At 39.6% G+C, this 15,779-nt stretch overlaps 1 protein-coding gene across 10 annotated transcripts in view; it reads right to left on the bottom strand.

Moving 5' to 3' along the window:
* RARB (retinoic acid receptor beta) overlaps positions 1–15,779 on the bottom strand; it is an 832,092-nt gene that overhangs the window by 626,974 nt on the left and 189,339 nt on the right. For 6 of the 10 annotated variants that reach the window (XM_073677991.1, XM_073677988.1, XM_073677993.1 and 3 more), the window contains 2 exons: positions 14,575–14,699; positions 12,222–12,336 (listed from right to left, as the gene is read on the bottom strand). The gene's annotated coding sequence lies outside the window, so the exon portion shown is untranslated. The remainder of the gene's footprint in view (positions 1–12,221; positions 12,337–14,574; positions 14,700–15,779) is intronic. The other 4 variants (XM_073677990.1, XM_073677994.1, XM_073677992.1 and 1 more) reach the window with 1 other exon arrangement.

Below are 15,779 nucleotides of genomic sequence, written 5' to 3'. Positions count from 1 at the left end.
TGATGGTCCCAACCCCATGTATAAGGCAAGAAATCCCACTTATTAAACCTGACAGGGCACACCTGTGAAGTGAAAACCATTTTCGGTGACTACCTCTTGAAGCTCATCAAGAGAATGCCAAGAGTGTTCAAAGCAGTCATCAAAGCAAAAGGTGGCTACTTTGAAGAACCTAGAATATAAGACATATTTTCAGTTGTTTCACACTTTTTTGTTAAGTATATAATTCCACATGTGTTAATTTATAGTTTTGATGCCTTCAGTGTGAATGTACAATTTTCATTGTCATGAAAATACAGAAAAATCTTTAAATGAGAAGGTGTGTCCAAACTTTTGATCTGTACGGTATATGTATGTATAATAAAGCATTTTTACTTTTCTAAAAATAACCATCCTTGTCGTCCTTTTTGGTCTATGGCCATCCCCCTATTCACTAAGAATACAGCAGTACTGGAAGGGGCACAAACTACGGTATCATGAGCACAATACAAGCAAGAGGTTGAAAATGTGATTTAGTTTCACAGTTGTTAAGGTTGCAAACAGACACAGCTCCATCAAGTTCAATCTATAATAAAAGTGTGATCGTCCACTGAAAAGGCAGAATTAGGACCGAACTCTATACAATATATGGCAATCAGATCAGACTATTCACAAAACAGAATCTAGTACCTCTAACTTGTGATATTATATTTTCACAAAAAAGGCATTCAAGGACTCCTTTAACCTGTTCAATTTATTGGCCATCACTATGTGTCGCAGAGAGCTCCATGGTCTCACTGCTCTTACAGAAAAGAATTGGCATTTGTGATAATGGTGAAAGCCTCGCTTCTCTAGAAGTGGAGGTTGCCCCTGGTCATCACTGCAGGCTAATGTGTAAAAAAAATATTAGAAACATTTAGTACTTACCATTTATTATTTGAACATTGTAATTATATTACTAGCTGTCTTTTTTTCAAAACTGAATAACCCCAGATTTTATAACCTGTCATGGAACTGCAGATCACCCATTCCTGTAATAACCTTGGTTGTTTTTCTCCACAATCACTTTAGTTCACTAATGTCCTTCTCATACTGGAGACCAAAATAGTAATATAAAGGCCCAATGCATTAAAGCTTTCACAAAATGAAATGAAATTCTACTCTGTATGCCCTCAACCAGGTCATTTTTAAATACATTAAACAAGTAAAGGGCCCAATACTAACCCCTGTGTTACCCTATCGTTAACTATTATTTAAATTAGAAATATATAAGGAGCAGTATAGAAAAATAGGTGCTACAAACCCATATAACAAACAAATCAAGTATAGCAAAAAGGTAACTTTATAAATTGGATCATGTACAATAAATAGCAATTAATACAATTTATTAAGTAAATTAGTACGATCTCCTTTAAGAAACAGCCAAATGAGACCATTATAGGAGTTCTAATATAGCAGACAGGTGGGTCTGCAATAGGTTCCCGACTGCCATGGAAACAGCACTCAGAGTATAACATAAGGTGGAACCTGACACCTCACTGTGCTGGCAATCCATCTTGCATTGACCAACATGGATTTGAATTTTTTTTCAGAATGAATGAAGAGTTCAGGAGATGGGCGAGTCGAAGACATGGCTCATAAGTGGATCTGGACCTACAACAGCGACCCCTGCATCATGTCCATGGAGCAGCTGCTGGCGAGTGAAGCAAGCTGGCATAGAAGAGTTAACTAGAAAGATCAAAACCATGTGGGGCAGGAATAAGACAAAAATCAGAAGACAGAAACAAAGTTAGGAGGTAGCCAAGGTCAGAAACAGAAGGATGGAGTCAGTGGCAGAATTGTAAGGCAAACTGAGAGCCAGCAAAAGGTATCCCATAAGCCAAGTATAAGGGTAACATAGGAGAAACAAAAGTGTCTCAGTAAAAACTTAACTAGCAACTCCTAGCAGTATGCTTTGAGTTTACGAAGGGTGTGGTATTGCCTCATTGGCCAGATTTGGGAGCATTTGCAGAGCTGCAGGACAGTGCACACATCCACTCTGCATTACAGCTACACCAGTATTTCTGGCTTGAGAATGTCTATGCCGGGCCATGACATCTGCTCCATCCACCGAATGAACACAGCAGTACCGGTGACAGAAGCAACATCGCTGGAGCAGGATCAGGTAGGGATGTAACAGAGCGTCAGAAAAACACACAGACTGAGCTCTTGCTTTCAAATAACTGTTTGACCTCACCTCAATGTTGTACTGAAAGCTACACTACTATTGTCCTTCATACCTCTGATGCTGAAAATTAGATATTCAGAATGCATAAGGGAAAATTGATGAAAAATGGGTGGAAGTCATGTACTGTTCAGAAATAGTGTTATTCCTCAGGAATTCTGGTAAGTTACCAGTAATTACAAGTAGGTTTAAAACATATTCACAAGAAAAGTTGCAATAGAGTAGGGACAGTTAATAAAATAAACAGCCTTACATACTAATTTAATTTACTGCTGCTCCAGTACCACTGTTGCGGCCTATCACATGCCCCAGCAGTGATGTTTGCCCTCACAGAAAGTGCTAAATCCAGGGATTGGTAGCTGCCGTCCCATGCATAATGGACTGACTGGACATCATCACTGCAGGACTGACATAGACTGAAGGATTGACGGTGCTGGAGAGGTGGGGGATTCAAGAGGTGAGTGATGTCTATTACAGTCACAGCTGACACTGATGCACTATGAGCCGGCAGGACAGCTTGAATTTCTTTGGAACTTGATTGGGGATGCTTATTCACCATCCGGATTATCCTGTGCTGCAACCTTTCATCAATTTTTCTCTGCCGTCCACGTCCAGGGAGATTAGCTACAGTGCCAGGGGGTTGTAATTTTCTTAAGAACCAATATTGTTGGGAAATATCAACAATCTCAAGGTTAAGTCCTCAGACAGTTCTCTTCTCCTCTTTCTGTTCTTCATGCTTAGTGTGGCACACACAAACACACAATGCAAAGATTGAGTCAACTTCTCCCCTTTTTATCTGTTTTCAGGTATGATTTTCATATTGCCGACAAATATTACTTGCTTCAGGGTGAGTGTGAACAATCATCGCATGCTTGAAACAAAGTTGTTTACCCACAATTTTGGAAAGGTGCCAACAATTTTGTCCAGCCCATTTTTGGAGTTTTGTGTGAAATTATGTCCAATTTGCCTTTTTTTTCTCTGGGTTTTTTTTGTGTTGTTTGCACACACACAGGAAATAAGCATGTGTATAATAAAACATATGCAATTGCAATAATTTTCTGAGACAAATATTTCTTTTTCTGGAACAATTTCAAGGGTGTCAACACTTTCAGCCATTACTGTTATAACATTTTCTACTTAAACTTTTAAAACATTAGAAAATCCCCTTTAAATTTTCCCGCATAGTGAAGAAATGTCCTCCTTTACTAGGTTAAATCCTGTTAGCTTTAGTGCTGAGCCCATTTCAATATTAGAAAAAAAAACCTATGCTTCTACAGTTTTCATTAGCGCAGACACAGCAAAATTACAAAACAGATAATAGGAAACCTGCCTTAAATACAATGGCCCAAGGAAGCAATTGACAAAAGTAATACTGATGCTTATAAGCACCAATTCCTGAACTTATAATTCAGTGAAGCAGCTCCTATCATTTCTGCATGCAATGTCACAGAAGCGATGCTTACAGATTTACAAAATGCTCGGCATTTGAAAACACGGCGCAAATAATCTTCGAGAACCCCCCAAGGCTCATATGAAAATAGTGTCTATTTCAGAGACAATAAAACCATTCGAGTGCATCACATCACCACCTTGTTTTTGCCGCAGCAATTTAGGTTATGAAAAGAGTTATCGAGGATGCATATTTTACCAGCATTTCTTTTTTGCCTACTGTGCTCACTAACTCCTTCACCATCCAACTGAGTCTTAATGGCCTTGACTTGTATGCGATACACTAACTGCACAGGAAAAGCAACGACACCTCGTATCTACAGCGGATCACACGCAGCAATTACATCCATCTACTTCTAGCAACATGTTACTATGCAAGGCAGTGTCTTTATCGGTGTATACCGCGATCATGCTTTACATAATGGCCTAAAGGATTTCTAGGGCAGGTGCATTTCATTTTTGTGATTGAACGACACTATTACACAATAGATAATCCCACAAGTCATACTAATGTGTACACATGGATTTAATGCGCTGTGTGTTTTATTCATCATAGTGCATAATGAATGTAATTGATCGTGATTTACGTATACACATGCACATTTTTTTTAGGGCTAGATTTGTCTTTTTTTGAGGATTTTATAACTGGGAGCAGTAATTTGATAATGCATAGTCTGACTGCCAACCCTGTAATTGGGAGTCTAATTGAAGCGGTCATGGAGATCCCCAATTAGGCAGCTCTATGCTGTCACTGGTAGCCGCATTACTATCATTCTTGTTTTTATGCTAAAAAATAAAAGGCGCATTGATATAATCTGCTATAAAGAGCTGAGTGACTTACAAATTCAGGGCACGTTCACACATTCAGTATTTGGTCAGTATTTTACCTCAGTATTTGTAGGCCAAAACCAGGAGTGGATGATAAATACAGAAGTGGTGACGTGTTTCTATTATACTTTTCCTCTGATTGTTCCTCACCTGGTTTTGGCTTACAAATACTGAGGAAAAACACTGATCAAATACTGAACGTGGCCTAAAAATCAGCTGTGATCCCCTGCTGTCCTGTCTGTATACTCTTTTGCTTCCTCCCCTGCCCAGGAGCTGTGGTATGATCAGATCATGTTCCTGCACGGTCAGACACAGCCATTACACAGTACACAGCAGGGGCACATTTATAAGATTATCTCAGCACAGGGACATTTTTTTAACACATCAAATTGTGGAAATTATTACTATTCCAAGATCTATTCATTAACCCCTTTCCGACATGGTGCGTATTAGTAAGCATCACGTCGGTACCCCCGGTTCAGCGCAGGCTCCGGCGCTGAGCCCGCACTGAACCAGGCACATGTCAGCTGATTTCTACAGCAGACATGTGCCCGCAATAGCCGCGGCTGGAATCGCGATCCATCCGCGGCTGTTAACCAGTTAAATGCCGCTGTCAATCTCTGACAGCGGCATTTAACTCTGCAGCAGACCCCTGTGGTTGTCATGTCTACATTGCTATGAGCGCGGCCCAGTGGTCGGCGATCATAGCAAGTGAGAATTTCTGCTATATACAGGTGATCTGCTCATCGCCTGTATGTAGCAGACAACTGCTGCTTCTAGTCTCCCATGGAGACTATAGAAGCAAGCATAAAGTGTAAAAAGATGATTTTAAAAATATTAAAAAAAATAAAAAAATATAAAAGTTGAATTCACCCCCCTTTCAAAATAAAACAATAAAAAAAAACACATACACATATTTGGTACTGCCGCGATCAGAATCGCCAGATCTATCAATATAAAAAAATAATTAATCTGATCAGTAAACGGCGTAACGAGAAAAAAATTCTAAACACCAAAATTACGTTTGTTTTGGTCGCCGCAACATTGCAATAAAGTGCAATAACGGGTGATCAAAACATCAGATCTACCCCAAAAAGGGTATCAATAAAAACGTCAGCACGGAGCGCAAAAAATAAGCCCTCACCCGGCCCCAGATCAAGAAAAATGGAGACGCTACAGATCTCGGAAAATGGCAACTTTTTTTTTTTTTAGCAAACTTTGGATTTTTTTTCACCAATTAAATAAAAAAGAAGCTATACATGTTTGGTGTCTACGAATTCGTAATGACCTGGAGAATAATAATGGCAGGTCATGGCAGGCCCCTCATTGAGCTTTCTGCACAAAATATCCCCATAACACTGCCCCTCTCCATTGTATCCCTCTCCATAATGTCCCCCAACTCACTTCCCTCTCCGTAATGTCCACCGCACACTACCCCACTCCATAATGTCCCCCCACACTGCACCTCTTCATAATATCCCCCACATTGCCCCTATCCATAATATCTCCCCCACACAGTCCCTCTCCATAATATCCCCTCAGAATGCCCCTCTCCATAATGTCTCCCACAAACTGCACCTTTCCATAATATCTCTCCCACACTGCCTCTGTGCATAAAGTCTCCCCTACCGTACACTATACTATGCCCCCTTTCACAAACCCCCCTAAAGTCCCAAATTGCCCCATAACATCCCCCATAGCTCCATGATGTCCTCCATGATGCTTCCCATTGCCCAATAATGGCCCCCATAGTGTCGCCCATTGCCCCATAATGTTCCCCATTGCCCCATAATGGCCCCCATAGTATCCTCTATTCTCCATAATGTTCCCCATAATGGCACCCATAGTGTCCCCATTGCTCCATAATGTCCCTTGGAAAGTAACACCAAACAAAAAAACAAACACTTCATCTTTGGCTGCTCCTGGGGTGCTTACCAGTGCCCGCCGCTTCATCGTCACCTCTGCAGCCTGGTGCTAGCAGTAGTATGATGACGTCACCAGCGTGCTGACCTCAACGTGCCAATGCACGTCGGGGCTGATAGGAGAAGCTCTGTTATTTATACTGTATATTCATACGTGAAAATCACTGATGAATCACTGAAGGTAAAAACTGAAACACTGACCAAACACTGATGAAATTCAGATTTAAAGCACTGTTGAAACAGACCATTTATCATGCGTGAAAAATCACGGATGTCTGAATGAGGCCTTAGAGTCATCTAGTGCTATAGTAGAGAATAGTATAAATTACTTGTCCAGGCTCCTCTGCATATGCATATTGGAAATAAGATTGTACGCTGCAATGGAAAGCGTCTTGTGTAACATAAAAACTGCTCTGCTATACGATATAAAAGTATAATAATAACACACTAATCTTAATAACACACAATCCGTATTTCAGCCGTAAAAAAAATACTAATTGAAAATGTGAACCCAAAAAAATATAGATATGGGAGGAAGTAAGATGAAAGAAAAAGAATTCCTCATGTTCAAGAAAAAAAATTGTCAGGCATGACCAACTCAGGCCGAAAACCGATTGAACTATAAAGGAAAAGTTACATGGTAACAATGAGATGGATTATTTCCCATCTTTCAGCTGAGTATCGAACCACTAGAATGCACAGCAAATATGACCCCATTAGACCAAGCTGTGACGGTAGATTTGCATCAGTTTCTCAAGTGAAATGATGTGTGGAGCATTATTCTTCACAGCGTACAGTAACAAAATAAAATCATGTGTAAGAAACAGATGAAATTTTAATGTGAACATTACAGCAAAGTTTAAGTTTTCCAGAAGTGCTTGGGACCATTAAAGGACTGTAATAAGTAAATATTTGAGGCGATTTCTGCATCATACATCCCATCAAAATGCTGGGCAAAAGAGTGCAGCCACCATGACGATAACCCAACCAACCCCACTGTAGTCAATAGGGTCTGTCAGGTGCCGCTGGTGTCCATCATGTGTTGGTTCCGTACCTGACGTATATATAGAGAGAATGGAAGAAAAGAAAATGCCATTTTTTCTTAGAGTGCACCATTCACCCAACTGATGCCAAAAATGTGCTTTTCCCATCATTTAAGCTAGAACACATTGGTTCACCTTTTTATAACTGTATAGAAAAGGGTACTGAAAGGCATTTATCATTGGGGCTGACTTATGCCTATAAAGTGGAATATGCCAGTCTTAATGAAAGGAGCAATGGAGAAAGATGTGCCAAATTCATTAAAGAAGCACTCCTCCCAATAAGGTTTTTATCCTCTTAATATATTGTAATCATCACATTATACGGCATTGTATAATTGTAATTGCTCCTTTTGCTTTTCTATCCAGTTAACTCTTCTCTATTCCATTAGATGTATGACATCTTGTAATTAGAAACAGACTAGCTGAATCCTTCTAAGCTCTATGTAGAAACAGGAAGTATATTTTCCCTACATGAGTCATCACTAGAACTACAATTCTACATCACTAACAAAAGGAAACAAAAAAGAGAGATAAAAGCAAGGGGGCAGGTGCAGCTGGGTCAGGAGTTGAAGAGGGGGAAGAACCAGAGACTTTACAGTCAGGTAGGATTGTAGCTTTAATGATGACTTATTCATGCAGGGAAAAGAGACTTCCTGTTTCTATATAGAGCTTAGAATGATTCATCTAGTCTGTTTTTAATCACGTGATGTCATAGACCTAATGGAAAAGAGATGAATTAACTGGGTAGAATGGCAAAATGATCAATTGTACATGCACAGTACCATATAATATGATGACTGCAATATATTAAGAGGATAAAAACTTTGATGGGAGGAGAGCTTCTTTAAAAGGCATGCACCGAATTCATGACTGTGGTGCATCATTTACCTGTCATGCGCCACCGCCAGAAATGACCACCAGGAAGACCTAGTGTACATTTCTATTGCTGCATGTAATGTCAGTGACAAAGGAAAAATCACTGCCTCTGATATTAATAATTCCATGGTTATGCTTAACAACACACCTGAAGTTGCACATAACACAATGGAACCCATCAGTATGTCATGTACGAGTAGTTCCATTACCTCCTTCCCCAACATTATACCTTTTACAAATCAGGGTGCTGGGTTGGCATCTGGTCACGAATGTTCATTTAGTAATACGAACACTGTGGATGTTTCCTCATGTCTCACAATTCACCCGACCTCGCAAGACTTTAATAGGTTAATAGGACCAGACATGAGTCAGGAATTATTTGAATTAGGAGATAATAATACTAATTTGGTCGAACCCATTGTGGATACCACATGCACCATGGACTCGCCAGCATTAGAGGTAAAAAATTCTGCCTTGTTTCTAACTGCGCCCATGTTAGATACGGCTAACATAGCAATGAGATCTACACCATTATTTGGCCCATTTAAGCCACCAATAACAATGAAAGATTCAAAAATCACTCAGTTTTTTCAAGTGGCACCAGGGCGCAACCCAAAAAGAAAAAGAGGACACGTGGATGTAGAGGAGGTAGAGGGATCTCAGGTAATAGCTGTGACCTCGGAATCCCTAATCGCCAAGAAAACAAAGGTATAGGTGAGGTAGCATCCAGCTCACAAATTTCGGAGACTAGTGATTTAGGATCCTGAGGTATATTTAATCTTTCTAGTCACATGCTTACAGAAGGTGAAACTTCCTTATTGGCTAAAGGATTATCATTTTGTCCAGATGCTGAATTAAATAGTTTTGATCTTTTCTTAGATCTGAACGAATTCTTTCGGAAATTGACTATTAAGCGACATTTTTTAATAGAGGAACGAGGCAAGAAATTACCAGCTCCCAATGCTTCTATAGGTTTTTCCAATTCACCTGATGAGGTAACCATCCCTACTGATCAATATAAGCATATGGCAGTCAGGGGAGGCTCTAATAAGTTTTACCCGATGCACCACAAGGGTGCACATATAGAATCTTTCCAACAACTGGTCCTCAGAGATCTACGCTCGATTGAGCGGCGCAGGAAACCAGACAATTTGATGAAAAGTGAAAGGGAAGCAATGCCGACTTTGAAGAACAATAATGACATTATAATAAAAAGTGCTGATAAAGGAGGAGGAGTCGTGATTATGGACAGATCCTGGTACTTGTGTGAGGGTCTTGGGATACTTAGTGACGACCAATACTACCATAAATTGGACATTGATCCTTCTATCTCCATCTTTGTTAATTATAATTATTTGATTAAGGAAGGTTATGAAAAGGGCATTCTGAATAAGAATGAAAAAAGGTTCTTAGATATCTCAAGTTACCGGACCCCCATTTTTTACCTAAATTACACAAGGATCCTTGTAATCCGCCTGGGCGCCCCATCATATCTGGGATAAATTCCATTACGTCCAATCTATCACACTTCATCGACTTGTTTCTTCAGAAATATGTATGTGAATTGGGGCCCTATCTTAAAGACTTCTCAACTTTAATTGCCACAGTTAGAAGTTTGCCGTCTGTGAAGAACTGTATCCTTATCACAGCAGACGTTGCAGCTCTTTACAGTAATATCTCCCTCGAACTAGGTAAAGAAGAGGTGCGCCATTACTTAATGGAAGATGGTAGTATCCCCCTTTTTCAAAAAGAGTTTATTTTGAAATCAATAGAATTCATATTAAATAATAATGTGTTCTCATTCGAAGATAATTTTTATAAGCAAATAAAGGGCTGTGCAATGGGGACGAGGGTAGCTCCCAGCTACGCAAATATCTTCATGGGACGCTTTGAATCTTTGTTCATCACGTCTTCTCCTCTAACCCAAGGCCATATACGATTATATCGTCGTTACATCGATGATCTGTTCTTTATCTGGGAAGGGACGGAAAAATCAGCCCAGGATTTCTTTGAAATTTTGGATAATAACCCATGGGGTGTTGAGTTTACTGTATCCATGTCAAGTGACTCCATACAGTTTCTTGACTTAGTTTTGAAATTGGATGATTTGGGGAGGGTTCTCACATCCACCCATTTCAAAACCGTGAATGTGAAGAGCTACCTCAGATTTGACAGTGGCCATCTTCCAAGGTGGATTAAGAACATTCCGTATGGCCAGTATTGGCGTATACGGAAAAATTGTACGCAGGATGAAGATTTTGAAAAGGAGGCTGATGTCCTTGAAAAAAGATTCTTGAAGAAGGGGTATCCTAAGAAATTGATTAGGGATGCACATAAAAGAATTAAGCCGCTCAGTCAGGAATCATGTCTGGCTCGATTTTCTGGCCCTAACTGTGAGCATACGAATACAGGATATAAAGATTGGAGTTTAGTGACTACTTTCAATAAATCTAGAGTGTACATACAGGAACTATTAAGTCGTTATTGGTGCGTCCTGTTGGGGGATCCGCTTTTGTCCAAACATTTGCCATGTAAACCCAGGATTGTTTATAGGAAGAATTGGAATTTACGGTCCTTCATATCGCCCAGTAACACGACATTGAAATCTGCAGCTTCAGTACGGAGATATGGGAGGCAAAGGCAAGAAGGAGTAGGTGGTTTTGCTTGCAGATCTCCTGGCTGTTTATGCTGTAGTACCATTAATCATGGGGCAGTATCCTTCTGCTCGCAAACCACTGGTGAACAATTCCCCATCACCTGTAAAGTAGACTGTCATTCTGACTATGTGGTCTACTTGTTGCAGTGTGGATGTGGTTTGCAACAAGTGGGCCGAACTATACAAAGAATGCAGGCCCGCCTTAATAAACATCGCTCTAATATTAAGAATGGGTATGTGCAGCATAGTGTTTCCAAGCACTTTCTGACTGCCCACCAGAGAGATCCCATTAGCTTGAAACTCACGATTTTAGAACAAGTACCTGATAATGTAACAAATCGGCTTAATTATCTTATGAAGAGAGAATTTTTGGATTTTTAAATTGGGTACATTATATCCGGAAGGTTTGAATTTAGCGATTGATAATGTGTGCAGATGAATTATTAATATTTATATATTTTTGGGGGGATAAAAACTGGTTGAGGGGTATACTCAGAATATGCCTCACCAATTTTTATGTAATATGCTTATTTACCCTCATTTATATATGCATTTTTATATGTATGTATTTTTAAAGCATTGCCGTTAATGTCTGCATCTTGCATCTTCATAGTAAGTTTATAATGTGTAGTTATTGACCTGTAATGCTTTTTTAAGTCCCCTTTGTTATTAAAAAGTAAATGTCTTTTTTAATGGTGATTAAGTGGTTAAGTACCAAATTCTCCCTTGGCACCTCCCATTGAGTTCCTTTGCTTTATGTATAAAAATGCCTGTTTCTGCCATTTTCCCATAACTCCACCTGATGAAGGCAGCAGACCGCTGCAGAAACGCGTTGTGGGCATTAATACTTCAATAAAGAGGTTTGTTTTATCCTTTCCCAGCGCCTTATCCAGTTTCTAGCGCCCCACTGACCACCTCAATTTGCACACTAGTGTACATTTCTGTCTCAATTTACATCACTTTTGTAGCAATGAATTTGTCGGCTGGGTTTGGGCACACCCAGTCCGAGTTCTACCTACATTTCCAAAAATGGCCAGAGCTGGCATAAAAATGCCCAATGTCACAACATTTTCTCGCAACTTCAAGATGCAGAAAAATTTGGAGACATTACAAGGATTTTTATGCCATAATTCTTGAGAAAACTGCTTGATAAATCAGCCTCTATGTGAACAGAGCCTACCTTTGAGCTAGCTGAGAAGTACTATTACAGTGAGTGGAAAACAAAGGCTGAAGTGCTAATTATATACCTTAATCTGTTTTTCGTATCTGTACCAAGATGTTATTCGTTTTTTGATCCTGTAGATAAAATTGTCCACGTTTGTTGCTTAATAAATCCACTTCTGGTCCTGGATTGATTAAACTCTGTAAAAAAATAGGAAACAAAACTAAGTAAAAAATGAATTAATAAATAGCATAAATCCTGGACATTAATGATATATAATACATTAATGATACATGTATATACTCCATGAGAAAGCGAAGGCAAAATATACGTTGGAGTGTCTACATTTTTGGATAGTATCTTTTGATATATGGTATGTTTACGTTTGACATATGTGTTCAACAATTTTTATGCTATTTATGTCATACTGTATATACTTCATTAATGGATATATATCTTTTTTACCTGTTCATTATTATAACCTATCTATCTTTCAGACATGTACCTACTATGGAGCATAACACTGACCATACATACTACACTGTGTTCAGAATTATTAGGCAAATGCGTATTTTGATCACTTTGATACTTTTTATACATGTTGTCCTACTCCAAGCTGCATAGGCTTGAGAGCCAACTACCAATGAAGTAAATCTGGTGATGTGCATCTCTGTAATGAGGAGGGGTGTTGTCTAATGACATCAACACCCTATATAAGGTGTGCTTAATTATTAGGCAGCTTCCTTTCTTTTGGCAAAATGGGTCAGAAGAGAGATTTGACGGGCTCTGAAAAGTCCAAAATTGTGAGATGTCTTGCAGAGGGATGCTGCAGTCTTGAAATTTCCAAACTTTTGAAGCGTGATCACCGAACAATCAAGCGTTTCATGGAAAATAGCAAACAAGGTCGCAAGAAGCGTGTTGGCCAAAAGAGGCGCAAAATAACTGTCCATGAACTGAGGAAAATCAAGCGTGAAGCTGCCAAGGTGCCATTCGCCACCAGTTTTGCCATATTTCAGAGCTGCAATGTTACTGGAGTATCAAAAAGCACAAGGTGTGCGATACTCAGGGACATGGCCAAGGTAAGGAAGGCTGAAAAATGACCACCTTTGAACAAGAAACATAAGATAAAACTTCAAGAATGGTTCAAGAAATATCTTAAGACTGATTTCTCAAAGGTTTTATGGACTGATGAAATGAGAGTGACTCGTGATGGGCCAGATGGAAGGGCCAGAGGCTGGATCAGTAAAGGGCAGAGAGCTCCACTCCGACTCAGACGCCAGCAAGGTGGAGGTGGGGTACTGGTATGGGCTGGTATCATCAAAGATGAACTTGTGGGACCTTTTCGGGTTGAGGATGGAGTGAAGCTCAACTCCCAGACCTACTGCCAGTTTCTGGAAGACAACTTCTTCAAGCAGTGGTACAGGAAGAAGTCGGTATTGTTCAAGAAAAACATGATTTTCATGCAGGCAAATGCTCCATCACATGCATCCAACTACTCCACAGCGTGGCTGGCCAGTAAAGGTCTAAAAGAAGAAAAAATAATGACATGGGCCCCTTGTTCACCTGATCTGAACCCCATAGAGAACCTATGGTCCATCATAAAATGCGGCACGCAATGTTGATCGAAAACAGATCAAGCAACTGACAGAATCTATGGATGGAAGGCTGTTGAGTGTCCTCATAAAGAAAGGTGGCTATATTGATCACTAATTATTTTGTTTTTTGTTTTTGCATGTCAGAAATGTTTATTTCTAAATTTTGTGCACTGATATTGGTTTACCTGGTGAAAATAAACAAGTGAGATGGGATTATATTTTTATTAAGTTGCCTAATAATTCTGCACAGTAATAGTTACCTGCACAAACAGATATCCTCCTAAGATAGCCAAATCTAAAAAAAAAAAACACTCCAACTTCCAAAAATATTAAGCTTGGATATTTATGAGTCTTTTGGGTTGATTGAGAACATAGTTGTTGATAAATAATAAAAATAATCCTCTAAAATACAACTTGCCTAATAATTCTGCACACAGTGTAGACCCACATCTGATACAATAAAATATGTGGGGAGCGTCATGCAAAAGAAAGGAAAATGTAACTTTGTTTAATATTTCTTACATTAATAAAAACTGAATTTGTAGTTATCTGAGTGGCTATTCATTCTTTTTGGTTATAATGTACATTAATGAGTTAATAAGGACTAACAACAATCAACACTTATACAAAACTTTACATGGCCTGTCCCAGGAGGAGCTCCAGTTCAGTACTCTTAGGCCGTGTAGAGGAGCTGCACAAATTTCCTAAGCCTATGGGTTCCCCCTATGTGGCATTTGATTCCCCCGCTCGGCGTAACAGTGATAACTTGCCAGCCTGGCTAATCATAAGCTGAACCTGGGATACTGGAGAGTAAGGAAATTCCCGCAGCGCCTGTCCACTGACCTGGACCGTGAACTGGGTCTGCAAGACGTGATCCGCTCATCTGTAGTGTTCTCATGGATAGTGACTGTCTAAGGCGGTCACATGTACCGATGACGGGATGTCATTGCTGTAGCAAGAAGTAAAGACTGGGGAGAGAAAAGGCAAGAAAGTTGGGGGATTCTTTAGTAAGTTGCTTCTATAGTTTAGTTTACTTCGCAGACAACCCCTTTAAGCTGAAAGTACCATGAGTGAAGTATTAAGGAGAGGGCTTTAGTTTAAAGTTCATTGAGAGAAGAGAACATCTTCCGCATACCTTCACACTTGCCATAGCTTTCTGTTGCACTGTCTTTGAACTTACTTATCATGGGCTAACAGAGACTGGACTGCGTGCGGATAATACTATTTATTTGTCACATTCTGTAAAGGCTTTTAAAGTTCTGTGACCGAAATCTCCTGTGACCAAGCCAGCCTGTTGTTTGAAGGTGACAGCATGTTTTTCCTTGACACAATATATACAGCATCAAATTGAAAAGCAACTGGATTGTAACAATTCCCTGGTGCAGCTGTCAAAGTGACAAACATATTAAATCTAAAACCTGTTTGCTGTACTTTAAATAAATATAGATACATGTCTAACCAGCTATTCTTTTTAAAAGAAAACTTTTAACCCCTACTAACGTCTGTACTTCTGTGCACCTCTACAGCTTCATGTGAAGGAGTCTACAGAACTTATAAAATGCCTACAACTTTCTGCAGATGAGATTGGCCATATATCTTGGAGAAGAATAAAGATTTAAGAGGAAGCCCAGACACTCTACAGCTTTTTCCTCTAGCACCCCTACCAGGACTTTACCCCATTTGGTGGGGTTCAGACAACCACTAAGGGGGCGCATTTTAGTGACTGTATTACGGTTGCATTATTTGAACCCCCACTGATTTTTCAAAACCGAACTTACATTATCATTGTTATCTAAAATTGTGTACGTTAGGTTCTAAACAAATGCAGGTGGGTTCAAGTGTTGTGACCAGCACAAAGATGGTAAATGCTGCTAATTACAGGCAACTGAAGTTAAATCTTGAGAACTTAATGGGAACCTGTCATGTTAAAAAACTGCTATTAACCTGTACCTGCAGGTGTGTGGTTAACTGGTAGGTTAATAGCATTGTAAAGTTGTGTGGCCGCCGGCCTAAAAACACGGCTGCTGGGAGGAAATTAATTTTCTGAT

This window comes from Phyllobates terribilis, unplaced genomic scaffold (genome assembly GCF_046119375.1).
Source record: "Phyllobates terribilis strain yellow unplaced genomic scaffold, ASM4611937v1 Scaffold_4__5_contigs__length_816908805, whole genome shotgun sequence".
Classification (NCBI taxonomy): domain Eukaryota; kingdom Metazoa; phylum Chordata; class Amphibia; order Anura; family Dendrobatidae; genus Phyllobates; species Phyllobates terribilis.
The sequence above is the reverse complement of the archived record's forward strand: the minus strand, read 5'-3'. Positions and strand labels throughout refer to the sequence as shown.